This window comes from Henckelia pumila, chromosome 3, assembly GCF_033568475.1.
Source record: "Henckelia pumila isolate YLH828 chromosome 3, ASM3356847v2, whole genome shotgun sequence".
NCBI classification, from domain to species: Eukaryota; Viridiplantae; Streptophyta; class Magnoliopsida; order Lamiales; family Gesneriaceae; genus Henckelia; species Henckelia pumila.
Window position 1 is genome coordinate 134,255,027 of NC_133122.1, and position 14,743 is coordinate 134,269,769.

Here is a 14,743-nt window from a genome sequence, read left to right on the forward strand (position 1 = left end):
ATTGTCCTAAGTTCGGAAAAGATTTTCTAAGTGTTAGAAAAGGCTCCTCCGAAAAACAGCCCCGGCTGATGTAACTTCGGAAAGGTTGGCCGAACTAGAGAAATGGTAGGACCATGATCTCAAGGCCAAATGTTACATGCAAAGATGGACAAGTCTAAATAAGTTTGTCATCACTGCAAGAAACCCGGTTACTGGAAGCGCAATTGCAAAGAATGTATATTGAGTAGTTACGAACTACAAAGGATATATTTTATAAATGTTTCACTTAATATTATTTCTTGGGTATTGGACACCAGATGTAGATCTCACATTTGCAATGAGTTGTAGATGATGACAAGAAGTCGTAAGCTTAGGATGGGTGAGACCCAGTTAAGGCTCGGGAATGGTTCCAGAGTTGAATCCAAAAGCTATGGGAAACATTTGTTTAATTTTGCAAAAACAATTTTAAGCTATATTTTGAGAGAGATGTTTTTATTTCTACCAAGATTTCATTAAAATATTATTTCTTTTTCTATTCTTGATAGAGAAGATATTTCTTGAAAATTTGCGAATGAGATTTGCAATATTTACAAGAATGAATATTTAATTTGAAATGGACAATTTAAAAACGATCTATATAACTTAAAATTAAAAGACGTTCCAGTTGATTATGTTGATAAACCGGTAACAACAAACAAAAGGAAAATCGATAGTCAAAACCCGACAAACCTTTGGCATGCTAGGCTAGGTCATATTTCCTCAAGGAGTATAAACAAGCTAGTGGGAGAGGGCATGTTTGATATGTCTGATATTAACTCTCTACCTACTTGTGAGTCATGCCTAAAAGGAAAAATGACTAAATCTTCTTTCAAAGGGAAACCTGAGCGTAGTCAAAATCTGTTGGATTTGATCCATACAGATGTTTGCGGACCATTTAGTCTCGGTACTAAATTTGGTCACACCTACTTCATTACCTTTACTAATGATTATTCTAGGTATGGATATTTATATTTAATGAAATATAAGTCTGAATCATTTGAAAAGTTCAAAGAATTCAAGGCTGAAGTAGAAAACAAACAAGGTAGAAGTATTAAAGAACTTCGATCGGATCGAGGTGGAGAATACTTAAGTACCGAGTTTTTGAGCTATCTAAAAGAGAATGAGATTATCTCTCAGTGGACTCCTACTATGACACCTCAGCTGAATGGTGTCTCGGAGCATCGCAATCGAACTTTGTTGGACATGGTTCGATCTATGATGAGCTTCACTGAGCTCCCTCCTTCATTTTAAGGCTATGCACTTGAAACGGCGGTGTTGTTATTGAACAATGTTCACACCAAAGCAGTGAATAAAATTCCATACGAGTTATGGAATGGAAAATCTCCTAAGTATTCGTACTTGAGGATTTGGGGATGTCTTGCTTACGTGAAGCAGACTCTGGGAGAAAAGTTGGATAGTCGATCCATCTTATGTTATTTTGTAGGATATCCGAAGAATTCAATCGGATATAATTTCTATCATCCTACTGAAACAAAAGTGTTTGTTTCAAGGAATGCCACCTTCATGGAGAAGGAGTTTTTATTAGATAATAAAGGCAAGATGATGGAACTCAAAGAAATTCGAGAAGAACCTGAGATACAAAATAACGATCCCACACCTCAAGAACCTTCAGTGGACACGCCTACATCTAGGAGATCCGAGAGGACTTCTAGACCTTCTATTCGATATGGTCTTCTTCTTGAAGGGGATCAAAGTGAACCCGACATTGGATGTGATCCAAGAAACTTCAAGGAAGCAATTTCTGATGCGGATTCGAATTTATGGCTTGAAGCTATGCAGTCGGAAATAGACTCGATGCATACAAACCAAGTTTGGTCTTTAGTAGATCCTCCCGATGAAATTGTTCCAATAGGGTGTAAATGGATCTACAAGAGAAAACTTGGGCCTGATGGTAAGGTACTGACCTATAAGGCACGATTGGTGGCAAAAGGTTATACTCAAAGACAAGGAGTTGACTATGATGAAACTTTTTCACCAGTCGCAATGTTCAAGTCCATAAGAATCCTTATTGTCATAGCAGCATGGTATGACTATGAGATATGGCAAATGGATGTGAATACTGCATTTCTTAATGGAAACATTAAGGAAGAAATCTATATGATGCAGCCCGAGTGATTCACATCCATGGGAAGCGAGCATAAGGTATGCAAGCTTCAGAGATCAATATATGGTCTCAAACAAGCATCAAGAAGTTGGAACAAGAAATTTGATGAAACAATAAAGGACTTTGGTTTCATCAAAAACCCAGAGGTATCATGCGTGTACAAGAAAGTAGTTAAGGATGCGGTGACATTCTTAGTGCTTTATGTTGATGACATCCTACTCATTGGGAATGATGTAGGGATGTTGGAGTCCACAAATATATGGTTATCAGGTAGATTCTCGATGAAGGATTTGGGTGAGACCTCCTATATTCTAGGGATACAGATCTATAGAGATAGATCTAAGAGAATGATAGGACTCACTCAAGCAACCTACATCGACACTATATTGAAAAGGTTTTCAATGGATGAGTCCAAGAGAGGACATCTACCTATGTGTCATGGAGTTTCTCTATCCAAGTCTATGTGTCCCAAGACTGACGAAGAGATAAAGAAAATGACACACATACCATATGCGTCAGCCATAGGTAGTATTATGTATGGGATGATATCTACCAGACCGGATGTAGCCTTTGCTCTGAGTGTCACGAGAAGATATCAGGCCAACCCCGGTCAAATGCATTGGAAAGCCGTGAAGGATATTCTTAAGTACTTGAGAAGGACTAAGAATATATTCATGGTTTATGGAGGAAGAGAATTGAAATTGGAAGGCTATACCGACTCTAGCTTCCAAAGCGACGTGGATGACTCGAAGTCAACCTCTGGATTTGTATTCATGCTCAATGGCGGTTCTGTCTCTTGGAAGAGTTCCAAGCAGGACACCACAGCGGATTCCACCACTGAGGCAGAATACATTGCAGCATCAGCTGCTGCTAAAGAGGCCGTTTGGATGAGGAATTTCGTCCAAGAGTTGGGCGTAATTCCTGAAGTTCTTGGTCCAGTTCCAGTGTACTGCGACAACACTGGTGCCATTGCTCAGGCAAAGGAACCAAGTTCTCATCAAAGATCCAAACACGTACTGAGGAAATACCACATCATCCGGGAGATTGTGGAAAGAGGAGACATCACTGTCGAGAGAGTGGCCTCTACAGACAATATCGCTGATCCACTTACTAAGCCCTTTCCAGGACCATTGTTTGACAAACATCGCGAAGCAATGGGATTACGTAGTATGACTAGTTGGCTTTAGGGCAAGTGGAAGATTGAAAGAGTGGGTGCCCGGTTAACCAACTTGTGGCTAAGGGCTTTTATTACTCTATGTATAAACAATCTTTGTTTAATATAATTTACATTCATTAATGGCATTTTCTTTGTCTTTCTTCATATTGTTATATTATGATATACTATTGTTGTTTTGATAAGGACCTTGAATATACTATAGTGTAAGTAAGATGAGATAGTGAATAAAGAGAGATCACTATTATGAAACACATCTTATAGTCACTGTATATTCTAAACAGTTCCTAGTCAATTGAGCCGTCCGCTAATAAGGATATGGATCGCTGGAGATTGAGACTAGCATTTGTGATGCCAAGTACCACGTTTCATTGGTAATGGACATGGAGATGTTCAAATCATGCAAATGGATATTCATATGATGAATGATCGAACTACCCTATTCGGACTTTCCAAGTGGTTATTATTATTTGAGTGGATAAGTTCGCGGTTTTGGTTGTACACCATTAATCCTTACTACTTGAAACATCATTGAGACTCTATATGCTAGTACTGTACTTTGACTCGTTTACCGACTCTATTAGAGTCATCAGGTGTCGGGATTGGGTACAGTTACGACACATATAGGAGTCGATGCTTTGTTTTCAAGGATTCACCACATACTTGCGAGTGTGGATATCCTATGCGATCTGAGGAGATATTAGTGTGACGAATCTCTGGCCAGAGTACATGATATGTGTTAGGTTACTCGGTTTCCTAGTAGCACATGCGATGTCACTATTTGATCTTCAAGATGCATTGCATAGTTATTGAATCTCGAACGACTCTCGATGCACCAATGGTTGTTGATTCGATCGGAATATATGGATGAAGGGACCGTACTGTATGCTAACCAAAATCTACTGGTTCTTGCAGGCACTATCAGTGATACCTAGGGAATCATGGGGCGATGTTGCTAGGCGCTCTTACCATGATTCGATGGGTAAGTCGGAAATTGTTGTTCTGAGTCACAAGGAGTTGTGAGCCCACGGCTAGCTGTATCCCTGAACCATTGAGGGTCACACAAGTAATGGATTACTAAACCCCATTGAGATAGTTAAATTTAAAGAGTTAAATTTAATGAAAGAGAAGTTGGACTTCTTAACTAAAGGGAGTGGAATTTCCTAAAATGACATATGGATGGGCATTTTTGGAAATCACTGAATTCGGATTCAGAAAAATTATCTTGGCTTTAAATGGTGCAGAAATGGTTTTTGTGCACATTGGTGAAATCGGTTTATCAATCGGAGTCATGATGAATTTTATATTAATTTCTATAATAACGGGCTTGGCTTGTTGGGCTTAAGTTATGGATTGTGGGTCCTAAGGTGTTAGTGTCCTAATACAATTATAACTTAATCTAGTCTAGAAATTATATATATATATCTGTGTGTATAATTTTGAAAATAAGACATTGATTCCTCCTTGGTATTTTTGAAATACACACATATAATTTCTAAGGGGATTTTTCGAAAATTCCCTTACTCCTTTTGAGAAAATCTGGTCTGTGATTTTTCTTAAAAGTCACTTTCTGAATTGACAGATCAAATCTGTTTATTCTCTATGATAAACATCTGATTGATTTCTAGTGCAATCAATCAGAGGGTTTCTATTTCTATTCGTGGACCTAATTTCGGAGATTGATCGAGCGAGTCATCGGTTCCCGAGATTTACAACAAGAGCAGATTAAATCTGTTGGAGTCCATAATCAAGCCTTAGCTTGAAGAGGTAAAAATATTTAATTGTGAATTTATATTTTTACTTGCAAGATTTTAATCGTTTGGATTTGATACCCACGATATGGAATCTTTCCATATCGAAAAATAAAATTTTAAACTTTCGCTGCTCCGGGTATCACATCCGTGTGATCAGAGAACGCATGTTCCAACAGTTCTCACATATCCGAGATCTTCAGCATTCTATCTCAAAGATGCAGAAGTTGGCTAGACTTACTCAGGGAGACAACACATCCGGTTTTCATTTCTAGTCTAATGGATTGATGTGTTTGTTTGGTAGAGCAGTTTTACCTGATGATTCATCCTTGCGGGAAGAGATTTTGTCTCAAGCCCATTGTAGTAGATTCACCGTACACCAAGGCATCTCTAAAATTTACAAGGATCTACGTACGCATTTTTGGTAGAAAGGGATGAAGCGCAATGTCTACCAGTATGTTTCCTGTTGTCTTGTATGTCAGTAGGTTAAGGCAGAGCATCGTCGATCGGGTGGTCTGATTCATACCTTGGAGATTTTTTAGTGGAAGTGGGATCATGTGACGATGGACTTTGTCACCCATTTACCGATTTCTTTAGACAGTTCGATGCCATCTGGGCCATTGTGGTAGATTGTCCAAGTCTGCTCATTTCCTTCCGTACAATCGCGAGTTCAGTTTTGATCGCATGGCGAGATTTTACATCCAGGATATTGTGCGTCTAAATGTAGTATCGCTTAGTATTGTTAGTGATCGAGATCCGATGTTTACCTCTCGATTTTGGGGTAGTTTCAGTAAGCCTTGGGTACTACTTTGAGTTTCAGCACATCGTATCATCCAGAGACTGACGGTCAGTTCGAGAGGACTATTCGGACATTGGAGGATATGTCGAGGGCTTTAGTGATGGACTTTGGATTGTCTTGGCAGGAAAATTTGCCGATGATAGAGTTCGCATATAATAGTATCTATCATCGCAGCATTGACATGGCACCGTTTGAGGATCTTAATGGTTGCCGGTGTCAAACACCCTTATTCTAGGAATAATTGGGGGAGAGACAGGTCGAAGGACCAGAGTTGATCCAGCAAATATCTGATAAAGTCGAACTAAACAGAAAGAAGATCAAGACTGCTCAGGACCAACATGCCAGTTACGCCAACAACAAGCACAAACCTTTGCATTTTGAGATAGAAGAGCATGTCTTTTTGCGAGCTTCACCTTTCCGAAAGGTGATGAGATTCGGTCTCAAGGGTAAGCTCACTCCATGATTTATCGGTCCGTTTGAAATTTTGGAAAAGGTCGGAGATCTAGCCTACCGTTAGGCATTACCGCCGTATCTTTGAAGTATTCATAACGTCTTCCACGTATCATTACTTTTTCATTATGTTGCAGATGATTCGCACATTCTGCATCCTATAGAGGTTTAGTTAGAGTTGGAATTGTCATACGTTGAGAGACCGCTAAGGATTCTTGATAGAAAGGATAAAGTACTCGGAGCAAGCGCATTCCTCTAGACATGGTTCAGTGGTAGCGTCAAGGCACAGAGGAAGCGACTTGGGATTTGGATAGCTGTATGCGTTCCGAGCATCCAGAGTTATTCATATTGTATATTTTTTTCAGTAGTCTAATGTAATTGCATACTGCGTTGTTATAATAAAGTTTATTCCGTATCTTGTTCGGTTTTCCTGATTTTAATTTCCAGTACGAAATTTCTTAAGTGGGAGAGAATGTAGTAGCCCGTACCCAAATTGGGTGATTAAGCGTTAATCACCAAGATATTATTAAGCTAAACATGAATAAGGAAATCGCAGACGAGTCCAAGGACATCAAAAATGGAAGCAGAATGATCGAAAATGGCCCGAAGGGTGGCCAGGAATGGACGGTCTGTTTGGAGATCGGACGTTCCGTTTTGGTAGAGCTGACATCATCAGTGACGTCAACAAGATGACGTCATTGCTTAGGAACTGAGGTGACATTGTACACAAAGATCTTGGAATAAACACAATGATCGGAACGGACACAATGTTATGAGGAACGGACGTTCTGTTCTGCGCCTATAAATATAGGGTCCGAGGCTAACTTTCAACTTGCTGATTCACCTCTTCTCTCTCAATCCTAGCTACTTCTAGGTGTTTTTTGGGGCTTTTAGGCATCCTAATGGTAATCCGGAAGTGGAAGAGCGCTCTTGGATTTGTACCAAAGATGTGCCTAAGTTTTGAGGCAGCCGTCTTCAGCGGGCTGACGACGGATGCAGGTATAGCTTTGGATCCCTAAAAATAATTAGAAGTATTCAATAGCTTAGTTAAGCCCTTTAGAGCATTATAAGTGATAGGTAATTATTGCTTATAGTCTTGGATATTGAGTACCTGGACTGCTAGAATGCTAGAGTACTTGGGTTTCTACATAGAGGTACGGACGTATTATCCGAGATACCAAGTTGGATATATTATGCAGCATGTATGTACAAATTGAGTTGTATGCATTGTTTTGCATAGCCTGTAGTAGGGTTAGTGGATGGATTCCATGGACTTGGATCTAGTATATCCACATTTTCTTTATATGGTATGGAAGCCACCTCTTGATGAGACAGCCTAGCGTGTTACATACCTTGGCGTCTTGACTGAGCAATGTTCTATATTGGATAGGTTATTTGGTATCCATCATACTGCATGTGCATGCATGATACTGTATATATATTTGTATTTCTGTACTAATCGTTTTACGCTCACGTCCATAGTGTTTGTGTTGGACACCCTATTCTGTGGGGCAGAGCTTAGGTTGGACGGACCAAGAGGTAGCGATCGGTGAACTGCAGTGGTTCCGTGGCGATTTCCTTCCCTGTATTAGGTTTCCTTTTTTGATTTTAGAACTGTGGTAGTTCGATGGGATTGTATAATATTCATATTAATTTGGGGAAACAAGTTGTTCTGCCGGTACTATTCAAAAATTGTACTTACTGTTTCCGCTGTTGTTACTTTGATTATCGTACTTAAGTTAATTTCATTCTTAAGGCTTTGATTAGTAAGTGATTCCAGGTTGGATCACTACAGTGCCTGGTGAACAGCTAGAGGAAAATAAAGCTTCAGGAACTGCTGACGAAAATTCTCCCAAGTCACCTGGCCTTTCTCAGTGCGACACTGAATTGACTTAGCTTCCCACCATTTCCATGCTCGACCTTCAAGAACAAATTCGAGCCCTTCCGTTTTCTTCTCTTCTGTACAATCGAAAACTTGAAAATTACTTTCAATTTTTTCCATCCAATCTCCTGCCACTTCAAGATTCTCACATCCCAACAAGGGTTTCGGTCCTACTTGCATAAATTTATTGATAGTATAGTGACGTCTACCCTCGTGTTGATGACGATGATGATGGCCTCCTGCCAGGACCGCCATGACTCTCGTCACCTAAATCAACCATTACTCTGAAAATGATTATTGCACATTTAAATCCCAAATGCGCATTAAAATATCCAAGATCAAACTAAATCCCAAATATTAATCCTAAAAGATTAAGCATGCTCTGATACCACAAATGTTGTGATCCTTCTTATAGCATGCATTTAAACTTAATTAAACATACTTAAATAACAAATTAAAACGTGCGAAAACATATCCAATAATTTAAATAACCAACTTAAAACAAAGTTTAAATCTCTAAATCATTAGTGATACAACTATATCGAAATATATAACTGAAATAAACTGATAACAACTGTTTCAGATTGTGCTGCATAGTAAAACCTCTAAATAACTCTTTCTTCCTAGTCCTGTCTCGAACTCCATGCCCCATAGAATGGGGTGTCCAGATAATAATTAGGAAGTGAGCGACTAATGTCCAGTACGTAAACATGAGTAAACATATAAATATGATACACGCAGTCGTGATGACTGGTAACAGGTCATCTGATAAGTATTGCTTAGTACCGGCGCCAAATGAGTGTTGTAACCTCGCGGATCAACCTCTGGGTACAATCATACTCGTCTATATCACTGAAGTAGTCAGACATATCTTTCCTCGCTATCGCGGTACTCCTAGTGCTAGACTAAATACATGTATAGAGCTGAGCGGCTCTATAATCATGGATATCAAGGAATAGGCTCAATGTGTATGTGCACATGACATATGAATATAAAGACAGTAAAACATACATCATGTCACATAAATGCAACATATAAACATGTATACTCGCTAAGAATCTCAGTCAATATTTACATACCTCTAAGCTAGTTTGAGTCTACGTAGGACCTAGGTTCCAAGCCTATAAATAAATATTTATTTTATCACTACACAAGTTCTATAAGCCTTAATTAAGCTAACAACTACTCCTATATCTTAATAGGATTCTCGAACCATACCTTCTTCTGTCGATATCCCTATGATGTCATTGATTCTGGATGTCCATAACAACACCTTTATTATTCCAGAACCTGTCTATTAACCGATCGGGCCCTCAATTGTATAACTCCCTTATATATGTAACTAAGAGAAGAAACTCAGGAAATCGTATTTAAAACGAAATTTGAAGACCCCTATTTATATGGCCAAGGTCGGACACGATCGGAACTTCCGATCCGTGCATGCGTGACACTTGTCAAAACTCAACTCTTAGTTATCAAACTAAGCTGAAAACCAGGAGCTTCCATTCATGGATTGGAGCCTCCGATCTGTACATGCTTCCAAAAATGCTTTCTTCATTTCGGTGTTTCCGATTGTGCATGGATCGGAGCTTCCGTTCTGCGTTCGGAACTTCTTATCCTGTCCATGCATGAAAGTCCAATTTTTTACTTTCCAAGCTCAATTAATCCCTTGATTTGTTTAATTAGTAACCTTTAATCATGTAATTATCTCAAAATGAAATCTAGGTTACTACATATATTTTTTTATTTAGATAAAGTAAGACCATAAACTTCAAATCTACTAATTTCATGTTATACATTGTTTTATGTTACTTAGGATAGATTTCAAGTTCACCTAATTGTGTCATTTTAAATTCATTTTAATTTAAATAACTAATGTGTAAATAAAAAATATATGAATTTAAGAATCAATCTATTATTTTATTGTCGACAATAAAACTATATATATAACTGTTGGGTTGTGAAACAGAAGCAATTTTGATTTTGATGATAACAAAACTTGCTATTGTGCTTCAAGCATATTTAGTTAAGTGTGTATTCACCCCCCCCCCCCTTTTACACACGTTTTCAATCCTATCAATTGGTATTAGAGAGGGTCATTATTGAAAGAGCATTTGAAACTTATTTCATCTTAAAATTTTTGTTTTTGAGATTTTCTAACATATATGTGTCTAGTTGAGTTTCTGGCAGCTTGCAGCGATCTTGGAAATAATGACATAACTCTTTGCTCAAGCATCCAAATGACAAACCCATTTTTGAATTACAAACTAGACTCATAGAAGATTGCAGAGGTATAAAATTTGTAGTTGCGACAGAAAACTGGACATGCACAAAAGTTTATGTTTTTTCCAAGAAGCTCAAGGATATTGAAATTATCAATATAAAGGACAAATTAATTCTAATTTGAGCCACAAATTGTCAAGAAAACTTGGTACACTCGTTCTAAATTAGCTTTAAAAGAGCTTTTGAGTTTGATTGACATCTTGATATTCTACATGTGCCAGCATGTCTGTATTAAGAATGTCTAGTCATTTCTCTTACAATTGTGATTGTGCCTATTGACTAAAGGGATGCTTAAATGCTTTACGTATATTTCAGTTGGCATGTCAATCTTGATTTTGTGTTGCTTGCTAGTTTGAGATAATTTGGTTCAATCTTGATGAAGCTTGCTAGTTGCTCAACTTGATTATTTGTGTTGGATATTTGTTGCGCGTTGCATATTTTGAAAATATGTCGGTTAGTTATCCCTCAACTTTTATCGATTTCAAACTTTTAAAAATATAGAGGGAGAGCTAATTATAATTTTAAGGGGAAGGAAAATTTTGTGTTTAAATTGTACCTTTTTTATTTTCACAAAAAAGGGGGAAAAATATGTTAGATAAAAATTTTATTTTTATCCATGTTTTGTGATCATCAAAAAGGGGGAGATTTTGGATTGTGAAACATGATCAATCTTGATTTTGATGATAACATAACTTGTTATTGTGTTTCTAACATATTTACTTAAGTATGTATTCACCAACCCTCTGCACACGTTTTCGATCCTATCAGCAACCTAATGGGTAATCAACACGACTTGCACAACATCGGTGGTCTTCTTATGATAATGTATTATCTTAGAAAAAATGACAATGTATTCTATTAATTTTATAGATAAAAACTTATCCTATTAAAGTAAAACTTCAATCAGAACATTAAACAGATAGTAATCGTGTAAATGTTTTATAAGTGCAAGTTTTGCACTTCAATTTTATAGAATTTACAATGGTTTTTTGTAGTTTCTTGAGCGATATTATACGTTTTTGTTATTGTTTGCGTTATTTGTAGCAGTTTATGCAAAAAAAGTAAAAAAAAACATTTTTAGTTGATAAAAAAGGTTAAATCAGATGAATTGACAAAGAAAGCATGAAGAGATGAAAAAAAAGGTCGAGAATTGAACAAGAACCGAGTAAAAAAAAAGCAGCACCAGCGCACTTGTGCCCTTCAAAAGCGCCTTCGTGTCGGACGTAGAGAATTTTGGAAACCTATATATTTTGATCTTTTATGCACTGTTTTCGACCCGTTAATGATGGTTTATTATTAAAAAAAATGAAAAGGATGACGGTCGAATTTTGGAAACTTGTTCCCTACATCTTTCTTTTACCCTAGAACACCCAAACAACACAGTCACACAACATTACAAATTTAAGAAGATTTGAGACATAGATTTGAGACGTGAGAGCGAACTACAAAAGATAACTGAATCACAAGACATAGAAAATTTATCTGGGGATGGAGAATCGACTTTACTTTGTGATTTTTATTATATGTCTTGATTTATGATGAGATTTTTGAATATTTCTTTTGTTTATTTATTTTATTATAAACTTATTAGTTAATTTTAGAGATTGAGTATCTTGATTTGAATTACATGCTTTAATATTATTTTGCCTATTATTATTTGTTCTTTTAATTTATTTGTGTGTTCCTGTTTTGATAATCTTTCAATTTATTGGTCATATATTGAATGTTAAATTTATTTGAAAAATGGCCCTTGGGAAAGAGGATTTTGAATAAAATCATAGAAAACAAAACCTAAGATTTTTGTAGAGTTGAGGAGGCCTACAATTTTCTTTGAGGTAATCGAAATATAACGATAAAACTTGATCAAATTATTTTTATGTTTGATTTCTGATAGGGATATCGAAATTTTAATTAGAATAATAAAATTTACTCGACACTCAGGAGAGACAGTAAATCAAATTAAGGTTTCTTGACCAATAATTAGAATACATAATATTATCAATATATAAGATTCACATGATGAAAATTGAGTGGCATCTTGTATCTAGAACCCGCCTCAGATCGTGTACCCAAAGCCGTAATTGAAATTTTATTTTATTTTATTTATTTTAGTTTATTTAATTTTTAACTTTGATTTCTAAATAAAGTTGAGATTATTTTAATTATATTATTTAGTGTGAATATAAATTTTTAATCTTTGTGGAAACGATACTGTACTCATCATATATTAAAACTTGACACTGTATGCTTGAGAGCGAAAATAACACAACAAATTTTTGGCGCCATTGTGGGGGTTGATTTAATTTATTTTTCATTAATAATGTTACCAAGTGATCTTGATTTTGATTTATACTTATTTTGATTTAATTTTCTATTTACTATTATTTGAGTTATGTTGTTTTATTTTCTTTATGTATGCAGTTTATGCAAATATCTTAAGGTTTTGAAAGTGCAGACATAGTCGGGCCAAATGATTATAAACTAAGCGCTGCTTGGAAGGCAACCCAAGATTTTCTAGTTTTATTCATTTTATTTTTATGTATTTGCGTCTTAAATTTTGGTTCCTTGTGAAATCATTATAGAATGTGTGGAGATGAATTTTGGGGGTACGTGTTATCCCTACTACACCCCATATGTACTGCAAATGACAATGGAAATAACGATGATCACTTACGATCATCGCCACAAGTATGTGAATTCATATGCAATTTTATTGGTTTATTTTATGTTAAGGACAATGCATGCTTTAAAGTTTGATGTTTTTTTTATTTTTAATGCATTGTTTACCTGAATTTATGCTATGTTACATTTTAGTTAGTATAATTTTGTTTTCAATTATTATTATTTGTATTGCTAAAAAAAAAAAAAATTCATGTGTTTATTTGAATTTCTTGTCGTGACAAAATTGTGTAATTATTAACTGTTATGGCCTATGATGAAAAAATTGAGACCTATGGGGTGTTAGCCGTCATTTGATCTTGAGTTCTAAAAAAAAGATCACGCACTTTATGCCATGACTATCGATACCCCTAATACCTAGAACAATTATGTGGACCTTTTGATATGGAATAGATGAAATTATTCTTAACTCTTGTGATTTTCACTTGATATCGACGTAGATTTTTACGAGCACAGAGATTATTTATGCAATTATTGAAATTTTTTGGGACTATTCTCATTGATTAATATATTCAATTATTGTCCTTTGAGATTATTTGCAAAAAGAATGAATATGCTTTAAATTTATTTTTTGACAGCCTTTCATAGCTTTTTGTATTTATACATGAGATATAATCATGCATCATGATAAGTCTATAGAATTTAACGGAAAATTGAGAGGTAGCCTAGAACTTTCTTGAGTGTCTTTCGAGGCAAAATACGGACAATATGTGACTTAGGAATGATGCAGATAATTTTTGAAACGTTTTAACCTTTCGAGAAACCAAATAATATCATTTAATCACTAGTCACCTTATTTGAGCTAACTAAAAATGAATGATGCAAGTAAAAGCGTTTGATAGCTTATAAAATGTTTCCTACCTTCGAAGGAGTAAACATTAAAATTTTAAATTTTATAAATCCTCCCTATAAAAAAAGCGTAAGAAATAGAAGAATGGTTGGGATGAGGTGACAAAAAAAATAATATGAAAAAAATTACGAGTCGAATGTAAAGGAGATGAAAATTAAAAAAGGAGTGTGCAAAAAGACAATTTTTGAATTACCCCCTTCCTTGAATTGTTACCCTTCATTTGTAGCCATGAGCTGAGGCCTTAATCATAATCTTGAAGTCCTATTGACCGAGTTACATTTTTTCAATATACTAGTGGAGAAGGGTTGCGAGGGTTAAGCCTATGGATACTCAAGAGACACTTTTAATGAATATGATCTGATCAATCACATACATGTCTCATTGCATTGATTTCTTCTTGGGTACAATTGACTTGATTTATACTTTGGACCCAATATTAATAAAAAAATCATTTTATCTGTGTGAATAGAAATTGAAATTGGTAGATCGTGTTTTTGAACTTGAGAGCAGAGTTAATAAATTTGTGAATCTCACTAGTTGCATACCTTATTTGAGTGTTGGGTTGGTTAGATAAGATTGATATATCACACACACACGAGAACTCTTGAGAACATTATGGTGAAAACTTCGAGTGAAAAAAAAATTGAATGAGAATTGTGGTTCTTTTTCATGATTTCACATACACAGTTACATGATTTCACGATTTAAGTTATCTTTTTCATGTTTGTGGTT